This window comes from Triturus cristatus, chromosome 5_1, assembly GCF_964204655.1.
Source record: "Triturus cristatus chromosome 5_1, aTriCri1.1, whole genome shotgun sequence".
Lineage (NCBI taxonomy): Eukaryota > Metazoa > Chordata > Amphibia > Caudata > Salamandridae > Triturus > Triturus cristatus.
This window is the reverse complement of record NC_140587.1, coordinates 783,304,278-783,318,392: the sequence shown is the minus strand read 5'-3', so window position 1 is coordinate 783,318,392 and position 14,115 is coordinate 783,304,278. Positions and strand designations below refer to the sequence as shown.

The window sequence follows — 14,115 nt, the reverse complement described above, 5'->3', positions numbered from 1 at the left end:
AGTGGTTACACCCCCTTTCCTTTGTCCAGTTTCGTGCCAGAGCTGGGGCTGGAGTGCCCCAGCGCCGGATTGAACTGGACTATCGATGGGACACCTTGTGTGCCCCAGGCAGTGTCTAGTTTCTTTCATCCCTCCCTGCCCCAATACACTAACTCCTGTCTGGGGTGGTGCTCGCACCTCCCAAGGCAGGAAACCTATTGTCCAAGTCTCCCTCGCTGGAAGGACTCCCAGCAGCAGGAGGTCAGACTTGTGTCTGTGGCAGCAGCATCCATTTTGTGATGCTGGGGCTCTGGTTAACTTTAACCGGGTAAGTAGGTTTCAACATGTCTTCTCCCTCTAGAAGGGAAGAATAATATCCTCATTGCCAGAAATGGTATGGGGGTATTATTCCAACGTGTTAGACACCTTACACGACATGTTTCGATAAAGCCAAACCATAGTTACCATAACCGTTTAAGATTATAAGGTACTTTAAGAGTATATGGTAGGCTATATCATAGAACAGCTATAAGGACATGGTTCCGAAAGCTGCAGACAGGCTCAGCTCATGCTAGAGCACCATCTCACATGTTACCAAGCACTCTGCCTCCAGGATTGTTAAGGCCTGCCATAGGAGTGGCTGATAGGTACACATGTGTCTATATATAAGGTAGGTATAGGAATACTACACCTAAGCAAGGGGTGATTACACGACCCTGCCCCAGCTGAGTGATCAGCAATTTGTGTCATAATGGATGGCCAGGCCAAGGGTGGCACAATACATGCTGCAGCCCCTGGTAGGCCTAGGGTACACCTATGCCCTGGGTACCTAAGGTACACTATACAGGGGCCAATAAGGTGATCCTAACCAATTGGGTTATGCACCTAAAGTACATAGTATGAATTTAGGGAGAGAACAGCTGGGCTGTGGGTCTGATTAGCAGGCCCCCAGCCACATCTAAGTCGAAAACCAGTGAAGCAAAAGCAAAAAGTGGGGGTGAACATAGAAAGCAGACCCTACTCTCCTACACCACCGATCTGCCTTCTTTCCCAATTCCTGGGGAGAAGTTAGGTCAGAGTCAATCAAGTGTTGATGCAGCAGCTGGTTTTGACAGTTGTTAAGTATTTGTTCTCTCATGATCAAATTATACAATCCTGTATAGTCCTTAACCTTACTACCCAATAACCAGCCTTCTAAAGCCTTAGTGGCACAATCTACAAAGTCAGTCCAGTCCCGAGTCTGTTGCTTCTGGGTATCCCTGAACAACAACCTTTATTGTTCAGTGGTTAGGCCAAACCCATCAATCAGAGCACTCTTCAGGACAGTGTAATTGTCAGCATCCTCATCACTAACTGTGAGGAGCTTGTCTCTACCTTTCTCAGAGAAGGAGAGCCACAAGATAGCTGCCCACTGACTTTGGGGTACCTGCTGTACTTTGCAAGCTCTCTCCAAAGCAGTTATCCATTTGTGGATGTCATCCCCACACTTGTAGGGAGGGACAATATTGCTCAGGTTTCTATTGTCATAGGCCCTGTCTCTATCCTTAGGGATATTGCTGCCACCAGTGGGTCCTAGCCCACTTAACTTTTGCTCTCTGGCCAGAGCAAGTCTCTCTTTGGCAAGGGCAAGTTCTTCCCTTTCAATCCTCGGATTGACTTCCCTCATTCTGGCCTGATGCTCTTTTCTCTGTGGAGAAGTCATTCCCCTGTGAGAAGAGGCATTGGAGCTATTCGAGACATGGGAGTGGATAGATTCCCTTGAAGGGGATCTTCCTCTCCTGCTTCTCTGGTTAAGTCCACTTGAGGGTCTGAATGGGGGGACCCCAGTCAGACTCCCATGTAGGCTTAAGTTAGCCTGGCTAAGTCTCCTAACTTGGACCTGGCTGTCTACCTCATCTTCTGAAGTCCCTTCTGACTCATCTGTAGAGGGTAGACCCTCACCTGTACCTAGGGTACTATCCCGGGAGGCTCTCTGAGCATCATACTCTTCTAAGATCTCCACTAGTTGAATGAGGGTAGGGTTTGAACCCTGTTTTAACTTTCTGGAGGTACACAATTGTCTCATCTCCTGAAAAGTTAGGATATCATATCTAGAGGGTATCTTTTTAGGATCTACCCCTCCTGAGAGAGAATCAACTTGATCTCCTCTCAGAGACATGATCTAGTGAGGGTGTGGTGTGTGCACCTACCTACACTAGTTGTATCTACTAAAACCTCTCTAGTAGTTGTAGTCAGGGTGTGCTAGGCCCTTCAACCTACAACAACTAAGTTCAGTAGAACTTAAGTATTTATAAGCTATGTTATATGTACCTTACAAATATCTTTGTGATCTTTCAATTTGATATCTCAAGATTGCAATGGTATTACAGAACAAGTTACTTACCTTCGGTAACGATGTATCTGTAAGAAACATTAGTTAGTTAGATTCCTCACCTTAGAATATCCCCAGGCGTCAGACTGGATCCGGAAGATTTTTCGTCAGCAATACCCCTTGCGCGTCGCTAGGCGCCGTCTGCGGCTCCGCGTCCGTCGTCGGTGTCGTGCGCCGGAATGACGTCGTCGGAGTACTTAGACGCCGCCCTCGCGCGCTGACGTCAGTTCTTGTACATAGCTTTCCGCGCCAGGAACGCAGAGCCATGCAAAGACCGACACTGGTGCCAAAAATAAAATCTAGGGGCCTGAAAAGGATAACCTTAACCCTAGATGTCAGTTCGCAGAACGGGGAGGATGGGTGGGTCGGTGAGGAATCTAACTAACTAATGTTTCTTACAGATACATCGTTACCGAAGGTAAGTAACTTGTTCATCTGAAAGAAACACGTTAGTTAGATTCCTCACCTTAGAATAGATACCCAAGCAATACCATCCCCGGTGGTGGGTCTGCGAACCAAGATCACACCAGAAAGTCCTGGAGGACAGAACGGCCAAAGAAGCCATCCCACCGGACTTGGCTGTCAAGGCAATAATGCCTGGCAAACGTGTGTAGCGAAGCCCACGTCGCCGCCTGACAGATGTCCTGCAAAGGGACACCCCGCCCCAAAGCAGTAGTAGCCGCTGTGGCCCGAGTGGAATGGGCGCGCAGCCCAACAGGAGGGTCCCTTTTCGCCAAGGAGAAACAAATTTTGATGCACAAAACGACCCACCGAGAGATGGTCCGTTTGTGCACAGCTTTCCCCTTCTTAGCACCCACGTATCCAACGAAAAGTTGGTCGTCCACCCGGAACTGCTTTGTGCGGTCCAAATAAAAGGAGAGCGCACGTTTTGGGTCCAGACGGTGGAGCCTCTCTTCCTCTTTGGAAGGATGCGGAGGCGGAAAGAAGGTGGGCAAGGTGACAGACTGCCCAAGATGAAATGGAGTCACCACTTTCGGAAGAAAGGAGGGACGAGGCCGAAGGACAACCTTGTCCGGATGAACAGAGAGAAAAGGAGGCTTTGAAGATAAAGCCTGGAGCTCACTCACCCGTCTAGCCGAGGTGATGGCTACCAGAAAAGCAGTCTTAAGCGTCAGTAGACGAAGAGGACAATTATGAAGAGGCTCAAAGGGAGCGCACATCAGAAATGTGAGAACAAGATTCAAGTCCCACTGAGGCATTACAAAAGGGACAGGAGGGAACGTGTGAGTAATGCCCTTTAGAAAGCGTGTAACTACAGGGGACTTGAAAAGAGAAGGCTGATCAGGAAGCCGCAAGAAGGCAGAGATGGCAGCAAGATAACCTTTCAGGGTGCCCAGGGCAGAGCCCTGCCGGGCCAGAGAAAGAAGAAACAGGAGAACCTCAGAAAGAGGGGCGGAAAGGGGATCCACAGCCTTTGCTGTGCACCATGCCACAAATTTGATCCACCGGCAGGCGTATACCGTCTTTATGGAGGGACGCCTGGCTGCCAGAATGATATCACAGACTTCAGGAGGCAAGTCAAATGGCATCAACTGCCGCCGCTCAATCTCCACGCATGGAGGTGGTGGCTGGACAGGTTCGGGTGGAGGACCGTCCCCTGCTGCTGCGACAGAAGATCCTCCCGAAGGGGCAGACGTATCGGAGGATCGGTCAACATACTGAGTAGCTCGGGATACCAGTACCTTCGTGGCCAATCCGGAGCCACCAAGATGACTTGGGCCCGGTCGTGCCTGATCTTCTTCAGCACTCTGGGCAGAAGTGGTATAGGCGGAAAGGCGTACAACAGACCGCAACTCCACTCGTGACGAAAAGCGTCGCCGAGCGAGTGCCGCCTTGGAAATTCCAACGCGCAGAACTGCTGACATTGCGCGTTCTCTTCGGTGGCGAATAGATCTAACCAAGGCTCTCCCCACTGCTGAAAGAGACCTTGCGCCACCTCGGAGTTCAGACGCCATTCGTGATCCATCATGCACCGGCGGCTGAGTTCGTCTGCTCTGGCGTTCAGAGAGCCCGCCAGATGTTGAACCACTAGGGTGACGCCCTGGTGTTCCAGCCACGTCCAGAGGCGCAGAGCCTCCTGACAAAGGGTCCACGACCCCACCCCGCCCTGTTTGTTGCAATACCACATGGCGGTGGTGTTGTCCGTGAACACCTGCACGACACTGCCCCTGACAGAGGGAAGGAAGGCTTTCAGTGCAAGCCGGATCGCTCTCAACTCCAACAGGTTGATGTGGAGACGAGACTCCGCCGGAGACCAGAGGCCTCTGATCTCCGCCTCTCCCATATGGCCACCCCATCCCAGGAGGGACACATCCGTCACTACGACATGCTCCGGTTGGGGAAGGGAGAGGCTTCTGCCCATGACCCAATCGCGGTCCGTGAGCCACCACTGCAACTGCTGTGCAGTGCCCTCCGAGATCAAGACATGGTCGGACAGGTTGCCGTGATGCTGGGCCCACTGAAACTTCAGGTCCCACTGCAGAGCCCGCATGCGCCGCCTGGCGTGATGCACTAGTAGGATGCAGGAGGCCATCAGCCCCAGAAGCCGCAACACTAGCCTGACCGAAACCCAGGATAGAGGCCGAAAGATGGGAATCAGGGCCTGAATATCCCGGACCCGCTGTTCCGGTGGATAGACCCGGAACTGCGCCGAATCGAGAACTGCTCCGATGAAGAGGAGCTTCTGAGAGGGACTCAAGTGTGACTTCGGCACGTTGATGGAAAATCCCAGCAAATGCAGGAGATCCGCCGTAGTCTGGAGGTGGGAGACCACTGTCTGGGGCGAGCCCGCCTTCAACAACCAGTCGTCGAGATAGGGGAAGACTGGAACCCCTGATCTGCGCAGATGAGCTGCGACCACCGCCATCACTTTTGTGAACACCCGAGGGGCACTGGTGAGGCCGAAGGGGAGCACGGTAAACTGAAAGTGCTCTTGGCCCACCGTGAACCGCAGGTAACGCCGGTGGGCCGGCAGGACGGGGATGTGGAAATATGCGTCCTGCAAGTCCAACGCTACCATCCAGTCTCCAGGGTCTAGGGCAGCTAGAACCTGAGCCAAAGTTAACATTTTGAACCTTTCCTTCCGGAGGAAGGCATTGACGTTCCGGAGGTCCAAGATAAGGCGCAGGCCCCCTTTGCCCTTCTTGGGCACCAGAAAGTAGTGGGAATAACAACCACGACCTACTTCTGGGCTCGGAACGCGCTCGACGGCCCCCTTGGCCAAGAGGGCCGAAACTTCCTCGTGGAGAAGATTCAAATAATCCCCCGAGATACGGTGGTGCTGCGGTGGCATGGCTGTAGGGGTCGTCTCGAAGGGGAGGGAGTAGCCCCTTCGGACGATTTGCAGCACCCACCTGTCCGATGTGATGGACCGCCAGTGGAGCAGGTGATGGCGAACTCTGCCGCCCACTGGCGTGGAATGGGCCTGAAAGCTCGGACTAGGAAGGCTTTGAGGCGGATGCTGCCGGGGTGGATGTGGGCTGACCTCGTCGTCCTCCAGAACCGCCTCGGCGGAAACCACGTCCGCGACCAGGTTGGTTCTGCAGCTGGTGGCTAGGCATACGTGAGGAGGCACCCCTTCCTTGGCCACGAAAGGGGCGAAAAGCGGAAGTTTGTGACCGCGGGGCCGAGAGGCCCAAGGACTTGGCCGTAGCCCGGGAGTCCTTAAAGCGATTCAGCGCACTGTCCGCTTTCTCGCCAAAAAGGCGAGTGCCATCAAAGGGCATGTCCATGAGAGTGCTCTGGACATCGCCCGAAAATGACGTGGACCGCAGCCAGGCGTGACGTCTAAGCGCCACTGTGGTAGAAATTGCCCTACCCAGCGAGTCCGTAGTGTCAAGCCCACATCGGATAGCGTGTCGTGCTGCATCCCTCCCATCGGCCAGAGCCTGGGTAAGTCGTGTCTGGACCTCCTCCGGACACAGGGGCAGCACGTCCTCCACCGCATCCCACAGAGAGTGGGAATAACGGTCCAGGAGACAGGCGGTGTTCAAAGACCGCAGGCCCAAACTAAGGGAAGAGAACAGCTTCTTGCCAAACTGTTCCAGTCTCTTGGAATCCCGGTCCGGCGGAGCGGTCGGGAAGGAGGATTGGGAGGTAGAGGCCTGGATAACCAGGCTCTCGGGGGTAGGGTGTTGGGACAGAAAACTGGGGTCGCCCGGAGCAGGGCGGTGGAGCCTGGCGACGTTCCTGTCCACAGGAGGAACTGTGGAGGGCTTGGACCAGGTGCCCTGCAGAACGTCAATGAGGGCCTCATTGAATTGCAGCAGAGGTTCAGTGGAGCTTGCTGCAGACTGAAGCACCTCAGTGAGGACGTTAGTCCTCACAGCCACGGCAGGTAGCTCGAGCCCAAGGGCTGCGGCCGCCTTGCGCAGCACCACTGAGAAAGCAGCGCCCTCCTCCGAAGCCACAGTCAGAGGAGAGACGAATCCAGTGTCCGGAGAGGTATCCAGGCCACTGGCCTCCCCAAGTTCATCTGCCCAGTCCTGAGACATTTGAGCCTGAGCGGCCATAGGATCCTCGGATCCCTCCCAGTTGTCCCCATCATCCGATTCCTGGTATACAGGAGGAAGGAACGGAGCCGGGCGGTAGACATAATGTGTCTCTAGCGGCGCCGAACGCCGCGTCCATCGACGTCGTAGCGGCCCCGGGCCCGGAGCGGGACTGAACTGGGGCTCGACGTCGAGCGGAGTCGGCGTCGGGGGTGGTACCGGTGTCGACGCCGGCGGAGGAGGCGTGATGAGGTCAACCGGCGTCGGTGGGGACTCGGGAACGGGTCCCTCGGGTGCTTGCGGCGTCGAGGCCGGAGCCGTCGACGGCGCCGGGGCCGGAGCCGCCGGCAGGCAAGGCAGCCCTGTCGGGTCCGCGGGGCCCGAAGGCACGCCAGCGGGCGTCGACGGCGGAGCCAGGCTCCTCATGGCCGAGAGGAAGGCACTGACCTCCGCCGGCGTCGCGTCAGTCCCAGGGACCGGCGGGTATGGGGACTTGCGCGGCGCCTGCGGCTCCGCTGGAGCCACGGGGGTGGAACCACCCTGACCCTCGGCCGAGTCGCGCGACCGGCGAGGGGAGTCCGAAGAGCGGTGTCGCCTCTTGAACTTCTTGGAATGCTTCGACTTACCCGAAGACTTGGATCCCGACGACCGATGGTGACGTCGGCTGCGGCTCCGCGACCGATCCTTGGACCTCCTCCTGGACCGGGATCGAGAGGCTCGCGGGGCCGAGTGGCGAATCTCGAGAAGCTTACGGGACCGCTCCCGTCTAGCCTTCGAGGTCAGGGCCTTGCAGTCCGAACACGACTCCGCGTCGTGGTCGAGGCCCAAGCAGTAAAGGCACCGGCGGTGATGGTCCGTAACCGACATCAAGCGGCTACAGTCAGCACAGGCTTTAAACCCAGGCATCCTACCGGCACCGAAGTCGACAAGATCAAAAAGGATCGAAAAAGTTAGTCAAAAAATGACTAAAGGGGTAGCTCTCCCGGATCTGCGCTTACTGGCGCGGAAAAAAGAAGAACTGACGTCAGCGCGCGAGGGCGGCGTCTAAGTACTCCGACGACGTCATTCCGGCGCACGACGCCGACGACGGACGCGGAGCCGCAGACGACGCCTAGCGACGCGCAAGGGGTATTGCTGACGAAAAATCTTCCGGATCCAGTCTGACGCCTGGGGATATTCTAAGGTGAGGAATCTAACTAACGTGTTTCTTTCAGATACAGCAAGCGCAGATCCCAACCGCTGCTCACCAATGTGAAAAGTTGGCCTGATATATGATGTCACTAGTTCTAGTGTACACCTTATATCAGTCCAAACAACCCTTATGGTGATTGGTTGTAAAGTCAACCTTATAGACCAGCTATCCTAGTGGTAGCATGGACAAGAGCAGTCTTAGGCTAAACTCTGTATGGCATGTGAAGCCAGCTGTTATACCATTTGCAACCCCTTGAATACCAAATGAAAGGACACCACAACAGATATATTATAAAAATAGAATGTATTTATTCTAGTCAAAATACCCTCAGCACTCTTTATGAGATTCGAGATAAGTACAACACAGTCTTATTTAAGCATACATAAGTCACACAGGTAAGTAATACAGTTAGGCTCTAGGGGCCACGCAAACCATATACTAAGTAAGTGGTATAAGAACCACTGTCAAGAACACAGGTTAGGCCTAGGACTAGGGAATCTCTGAGGCTACACTATCCTATCAGTTGCTAGGCAGTGGGAGGCCCACGGGATTCAGGTGCAGAGTGGAAACACTCACGCGTAATGCGTCAAAGTCGATAGAAATAGTAGTATTTAGTAATTAAGAGTTTTAGGACACTTCGGAAGGAACTAGGAGTTAAGAGACTTGGAAACTAGACACTTGGATAGTCAGTACCCTTGTGAGCACCGGAGTACTCAAGTTACCTAGCCCACGGGCTGCGGGTGCATAGGTGTGAACTTGCGTCGGGTTTCGTCGTCGACTCCTATGGATGCCTGAAGAAAGTTGCTGACAGGCAGCGAGTGAAGTGTGTCCGGTGGATTCCAAGGATGGAATCAGGAAGGAGGATACCTGCAAGCAGAGGGGACAGAGTCTAGGTCACCAGCCAGGAGCCGGGAAGGAACCAGGAAGGAACCAGGCGATGTCGTGAAGATGCAGTTGAAGAGGTGAAGCTTGTCGCAGCAGCCACGGGTACCAGGAGGCGTCGAGGACGACCAGAACCAAGAGTCGAGCTGTCCCACGAGGGCTCTTGCTGTCGGCGGCGTTGATGTCGAGCTGGGACACAACAAGCCTTGGCAAGCGCAACCCACGCAGAATGAAGGATTCGCTTCTGTTGCAGACCAGGAAGGTCTGAGTCTGAGGTGCTTCTCTTTTGCAGGGAAGCAAGGGCCGGTCTGGAGGAGCCAAACCAGCGGTGGAAAGTTCAGCGTTCGTCGTCACAAATGCTACTAGCCAACGGGCAAGCAACCGGACAGACGCGTCGAGCAGGAAAATGCAGAAGGGCCCCACGCAGGATTCGTGGAGTGTGGAGGGCTGATCTTCGGTGCAGATGGTGCTCGGAGTTGGGTCTTCTCAATCCCCAGAGCGCAACTTCGAGGATGCCTCAGAAGCTGCGCTGGAAGCTAGTAGCCAATTTTCCCAGGTAGCCGGTCCCACGTCTCTTGTCGCCTCCACGGATCTCAGCGTTGCTGTGGATGTGGATCAGGGTCGGAGAAGTCTGCAAGTCAAGGCGCTGGCCGGGCTCTGCAGTCGGTTCCTCGTAGAACTTGGGCAAAGCAAACGGCAGGTTGCTTGATGGTGCCTGTTTGCACAGGGTGGCCACTCCTTGGCCACAAGGGAGATTCTTCAGTCTTCTTCCGTGGTCGAATGTCGAAGGTCCAGAGTTTCTGTTCAAGTTGCAGTTTTTCAGGATAATCCAAAGTCCTAGGGACTCCGCTGCCACTCTTATACTAATCTGGGGGGCTGGGTTACCTGCTAGGTCCCTCCTATGGGTGGGACCAGGGAGGGGGGGCGGTTACACCCCCTTCCCTTTGTCCAGTTTCACGCCAGGACTGGGGCTAGAGTGCCCCAGCACCGGTTTGAACCGGACTATGCATGGGACACCTTGTGTGCCCCAGGCAGTGTCTCGTTTCTTTCATCCCTCCCTGCCCCAATACACTAAGCCCTGTCTAGGGTGGTGCTAGCACCTCCCAAGGCAGGAAACCTATTGTCCAAGCCTTCCTCGCTGGAAGGACTCCCAGCAGCAGGCGGTCAGACTTGTGTCCGTGGCAGCAGCATCCATTTTGTGATGCTGGGGCTCTGGTTAACTTTAACCGGGTAGTAGGTCTTCAACATGTCTTCTCCTCTAGAAGGGGGGAATACTATCCTCATCGACAGAAATGGTGTGGGGGTAGTATTCCAAAGTGTTAGACACCTTACACGACATGTTTTGATAAAGCCAAACCATAGTTACCATAACCGCGAGGATTATAAGGCACTTTAAGAGTATATGGTAGGCGATATCATAGAACGGCTATAAGGACATGGTTCCGAAAGCTGCAGACAGGCTCAGCTCATGCTAGAGCACCATCTCACATGTTACCAAGCACTCTGCCTTCAGGATTGTTAAGGCCTGCCATAGGAGTGACTGATAGGTTACCCATGTGTCTATATATAAGGTAGGTATAGGAATACTACACCTAAGCAAGGGGTGATTACACAACCTTGCCCCAGCTGAGTGATCAGCCAGTTGTGTCATGATGGGAGGCCAGCCAGGGGTGGCATAATACATGCTGCAGCCCCTGGTAGGCCTAGGGCACACCTATGCCCTGGGTACCTAAGGTACACTGTACAGGGGCCAATAAGGTGATCCTTACCAATTGGGTTATGTACCTAAAGTACATAGTATGAATTTAGAGAGAGAACAGCTGGGCTGTAGGTCTGATTAGCAGGCCGACAGCCACATCTAAGTCGAAAACCAGTGAAGCAAAAGCAAAAAGTGGGGGTGACCATAGGAAGCAGACCCTACTCTCCTACAACGCTCCCTCACATTCTCAGGGAAAACGCTATCCCTCAGCCAAGCATGGCGACGGAGAGCTACTGAACTCGCCATTGTGCGGCCGAGAGCATCAGAAACATCCAGGGCAGAACAAAGAATAAATGTGGCCAGCTCCCAGCCATCCATCACATGGCGTCGCATATCAGCATGAACACCTTCCGGAGAGGCAGAAGACAGAAGGGACTCCACGGAATCCCACAAGCTGGAAGTAGCCCTGGCCAACACACAAAGCATGTTGAGCACTCACAAAGCAGCACTAGAAGAAGCGAAGAGGTTCCGCCCCCAGGAATCTAACCAACGGGCCTCCTGTGACAGGGGAAACAACACCAAAGGTAAGGAAGGAAAAGAAGTCTGCAGAAGAGGGCCCGGAGTAGAAGGGTGGAAAGAAAGGCAGACTGGGTCGTGCAGAGCTGGACGGTGGCGGAGCGACTGGGGCACCGGATCCCCCATGGCAGGACGCCCCCAGGCCCCAGAAGAGAATCATGAAGCGAAGCTTCGAAGGGAAGAAGCAGCTCCCGTCCACCAGAGCCCTGATGGAGAACCTTCAGCAAGTGGTCCGTAGGAAATGGGGTGTTGGGGTCGCCCATGTGCAAAATGCCAGCGGCCGTGGAAATGGCCCGGGCAAAGGCCGCACACGCCTCAACAGGGCGACGTGGGGGGAAGCAATTCCTCCGTTGGCGACGGCTGTAAACTAAGCCGGCCATCCCCGAATCCAGCTGGAGGAAGAAAAGGCCAGCCCTGGAATGGTGGAAGAATGGCGGACGAGTGGGGAACCTGAGGTGCCTCTGAGGAAGGCTGTGGCCGCGGGGACGGTGAGGAGCCCCCCCCCCCCCCGGAAGACACCCCGGGGAAAAAGCCACGATGCGGCAGCCTGTCTCCGGGGAAGAAGAGACAAAAAGTTGACGAACCTCCGGGGAGGAGGGGGCCTCCGGAAACTAGTTGACGACCCGACGCCGGCACGGCGCCGTGGAGTCCGCCACAGGCACCGGCGTGAGGTCGACCGGCGCTGGAGGGGATGCCGGGACGACCTCGTCCACCACTTGCACCCTAGGAGAATGGAGCGGGCCAGCTTTGGGGCAGCGAAAGAACGGCGCCAAAAAGTCGCTGACTCAACCTCTGACGAAGCAGCCGCCTGCGTGCAGAGATGAGAGGTACCAGGGGACATGCTCCGGCCCCTAGGCAGCATCCGTGGCGCCGCCAGGGTCGACAACCTGAGCGGCGTCAGCTCGGTTTCTGGCAAGGCCGCCCAGAAGACCGAGGAGGACTTGGGGGCGAGCCGCGAGTCCCAGTGACCTCCTGCGACACCACTGGGACCCCCTCGGGGGTTTGCGGCGAGGCAGAGGCGCTGTGGGCCAAAGAGGGGAACTCCGTAGGGCCGCACCCCGACGACACCACATCTCCAGAGACTGAAGCCGAACCCGTCGGCGCCGGAGCTGCCGCGGAAGGCCCAGCACGTGGCAAGGGATCTGCGGGTGTCCCAGAAGCAGGAGGGGCCAAGGAAGCCTGCAGAGCCGCAGCATAGGCCTCCATTTGGGCCCTAGTCGCCCCGGCGCCAGGAAACGGCGGGTAGGGTGGCGACAAATGAGGCTGCATGTCCCGTGGAGAACCCGCGCCCTCCGCAGAGTGGGGACAAGGCCTCAGAGACAAGCTAAGAGACTTACCGATGGGCGAGCGACGCCCCAGGGGCCTCGGTGACGGACGATGCTGAAATCGGAAGCGGCGATTCTTGGACCCTTCCGCGAGGACGACCCAGATCTGGACAACCAGGCTGAGAGGAGCTTCATCCGGCGCTCCCGCCGGGACTTATGCTTCAGATGCTGGCAAGCGTCGCAGTCCGTGGAATCATGGTGCTCGCCCAAAAACCACATACAAATAGGATGAGGGTCCGTCAACGACATATGACGCGCGCAAGACGAGCACGCTTTAAAGCCCGAAGGCATTCGCACACTGTCACCCCACGCAAAAGCGTGAAAAGAAGGTCTGAAAACAGGACAGGGACACGATCCGGATCCGCGTTGCACACGGAATAGAAGGAAACTGATGTCAGCGCGCCGGGGTGGGGCTTATGTGACCTCGTTGACGTCATGCCCATGGACGACGTTAGGGCGTAGTCGCGTGTTACCGCCCCCCCAGCGCGCAGAGATGCTGGGGCAAAGAAAGTTTTCCGGGTCCAGTCTCACGCCTGGGGATTATTCTACGTTAAGGAATCTGCGGCTAGTAGTCTCTATCAAATCACTGCAATACTCAAGGGGCTTTAGTAAGACCAACTGGAAGCACAGCAAACTGAAAACACTTGTTTCCACCATGAATCACAGGTAACACCTGTAGACAGGTGGGGGGGGGGGGGACGGGGGGGAATGTAGAAATATGCGTCTATCTAGTCTCCGGGGTCTAGGACATACAAGACGAACAAGTTACTTACCTTCCGTAATGATATATCTGTAAGAAACATATGTTAGTTATAGATTCCTTACCTTAGAATTACTCCCAGGCATCAGACTGGATCCAGAAAGTTTTTCGTCAGCAGTACCCCTGCGTGTCAGAAAGTGGCTTCGGTCGGCTCCGCGTTCGTCATTGGCAATATGGTCGCCGGAATGACGTTGTGGTAGCTACATAGACGCCGCCCTCGAGGACGTCAGTTCTGTACACGACTTTCCACGCCTGAATTGCAGAGCCATGCAAGACACTGACCACTGGTGCACAACTAGGGCCCTCAAAGGAAGTCACTGTGAGAAAGTGCCCTCTTTCTTGCATGGGATGCCACCACTTTTTGCTGATTTGCTGATGTTCTTTGACTAAGTGTGCCCTGGGCTCCTGCTAATCAGGTACCTAGGGCCTATGTTCCTTCCCTAAAAACTGCATTGAAGCCTAAACCCAACTGGCATCTCTGGCCACATGTCAGCCCCTGGCAAATGGTATCACAGGTACCCAGGGCACTGTGACCATAGAAGCCCTCTAAGGGCTGCAGCACTTATTGTGCCACCCTTAGAGGTCCTGTACCCTGACACACACACACACTGCCTTTGCAGGCTGCATGTCTTGGTGCAGAACGAAGTGAAGAGTCGACATGGCACACATCCCTGTGTGCCATGTCCACAAACCACTGCCCTGGCATACATCAGTCACCTCTCTAGCTGGGTGCCCTATGCCAGTGGTGAGGGTACAGGTGCATGAGCCCTGTACCCCTACAGTGCCCAAGTCCATTCCTGGGCACTGTAAGAGCAGTGCT

The 14,115-nt window shown here is 55.2% G+C and overlaps 1 protein-coding gene across 2 annotated transcripts in view; it reads right to left on the bottom strand.

Moving 5' to 3' along the window:
* Positions 1-14,115, bottom strand: part of ROCK1 (Rho associated coiled-coil containing protein kinase 1) — a 1,783,501-nt gene that overhangs the window by 172,492 nt on the left and 1,596,894 nt on the right. The gene's annotated exons all lie outside the window — the stretch shown is intronic.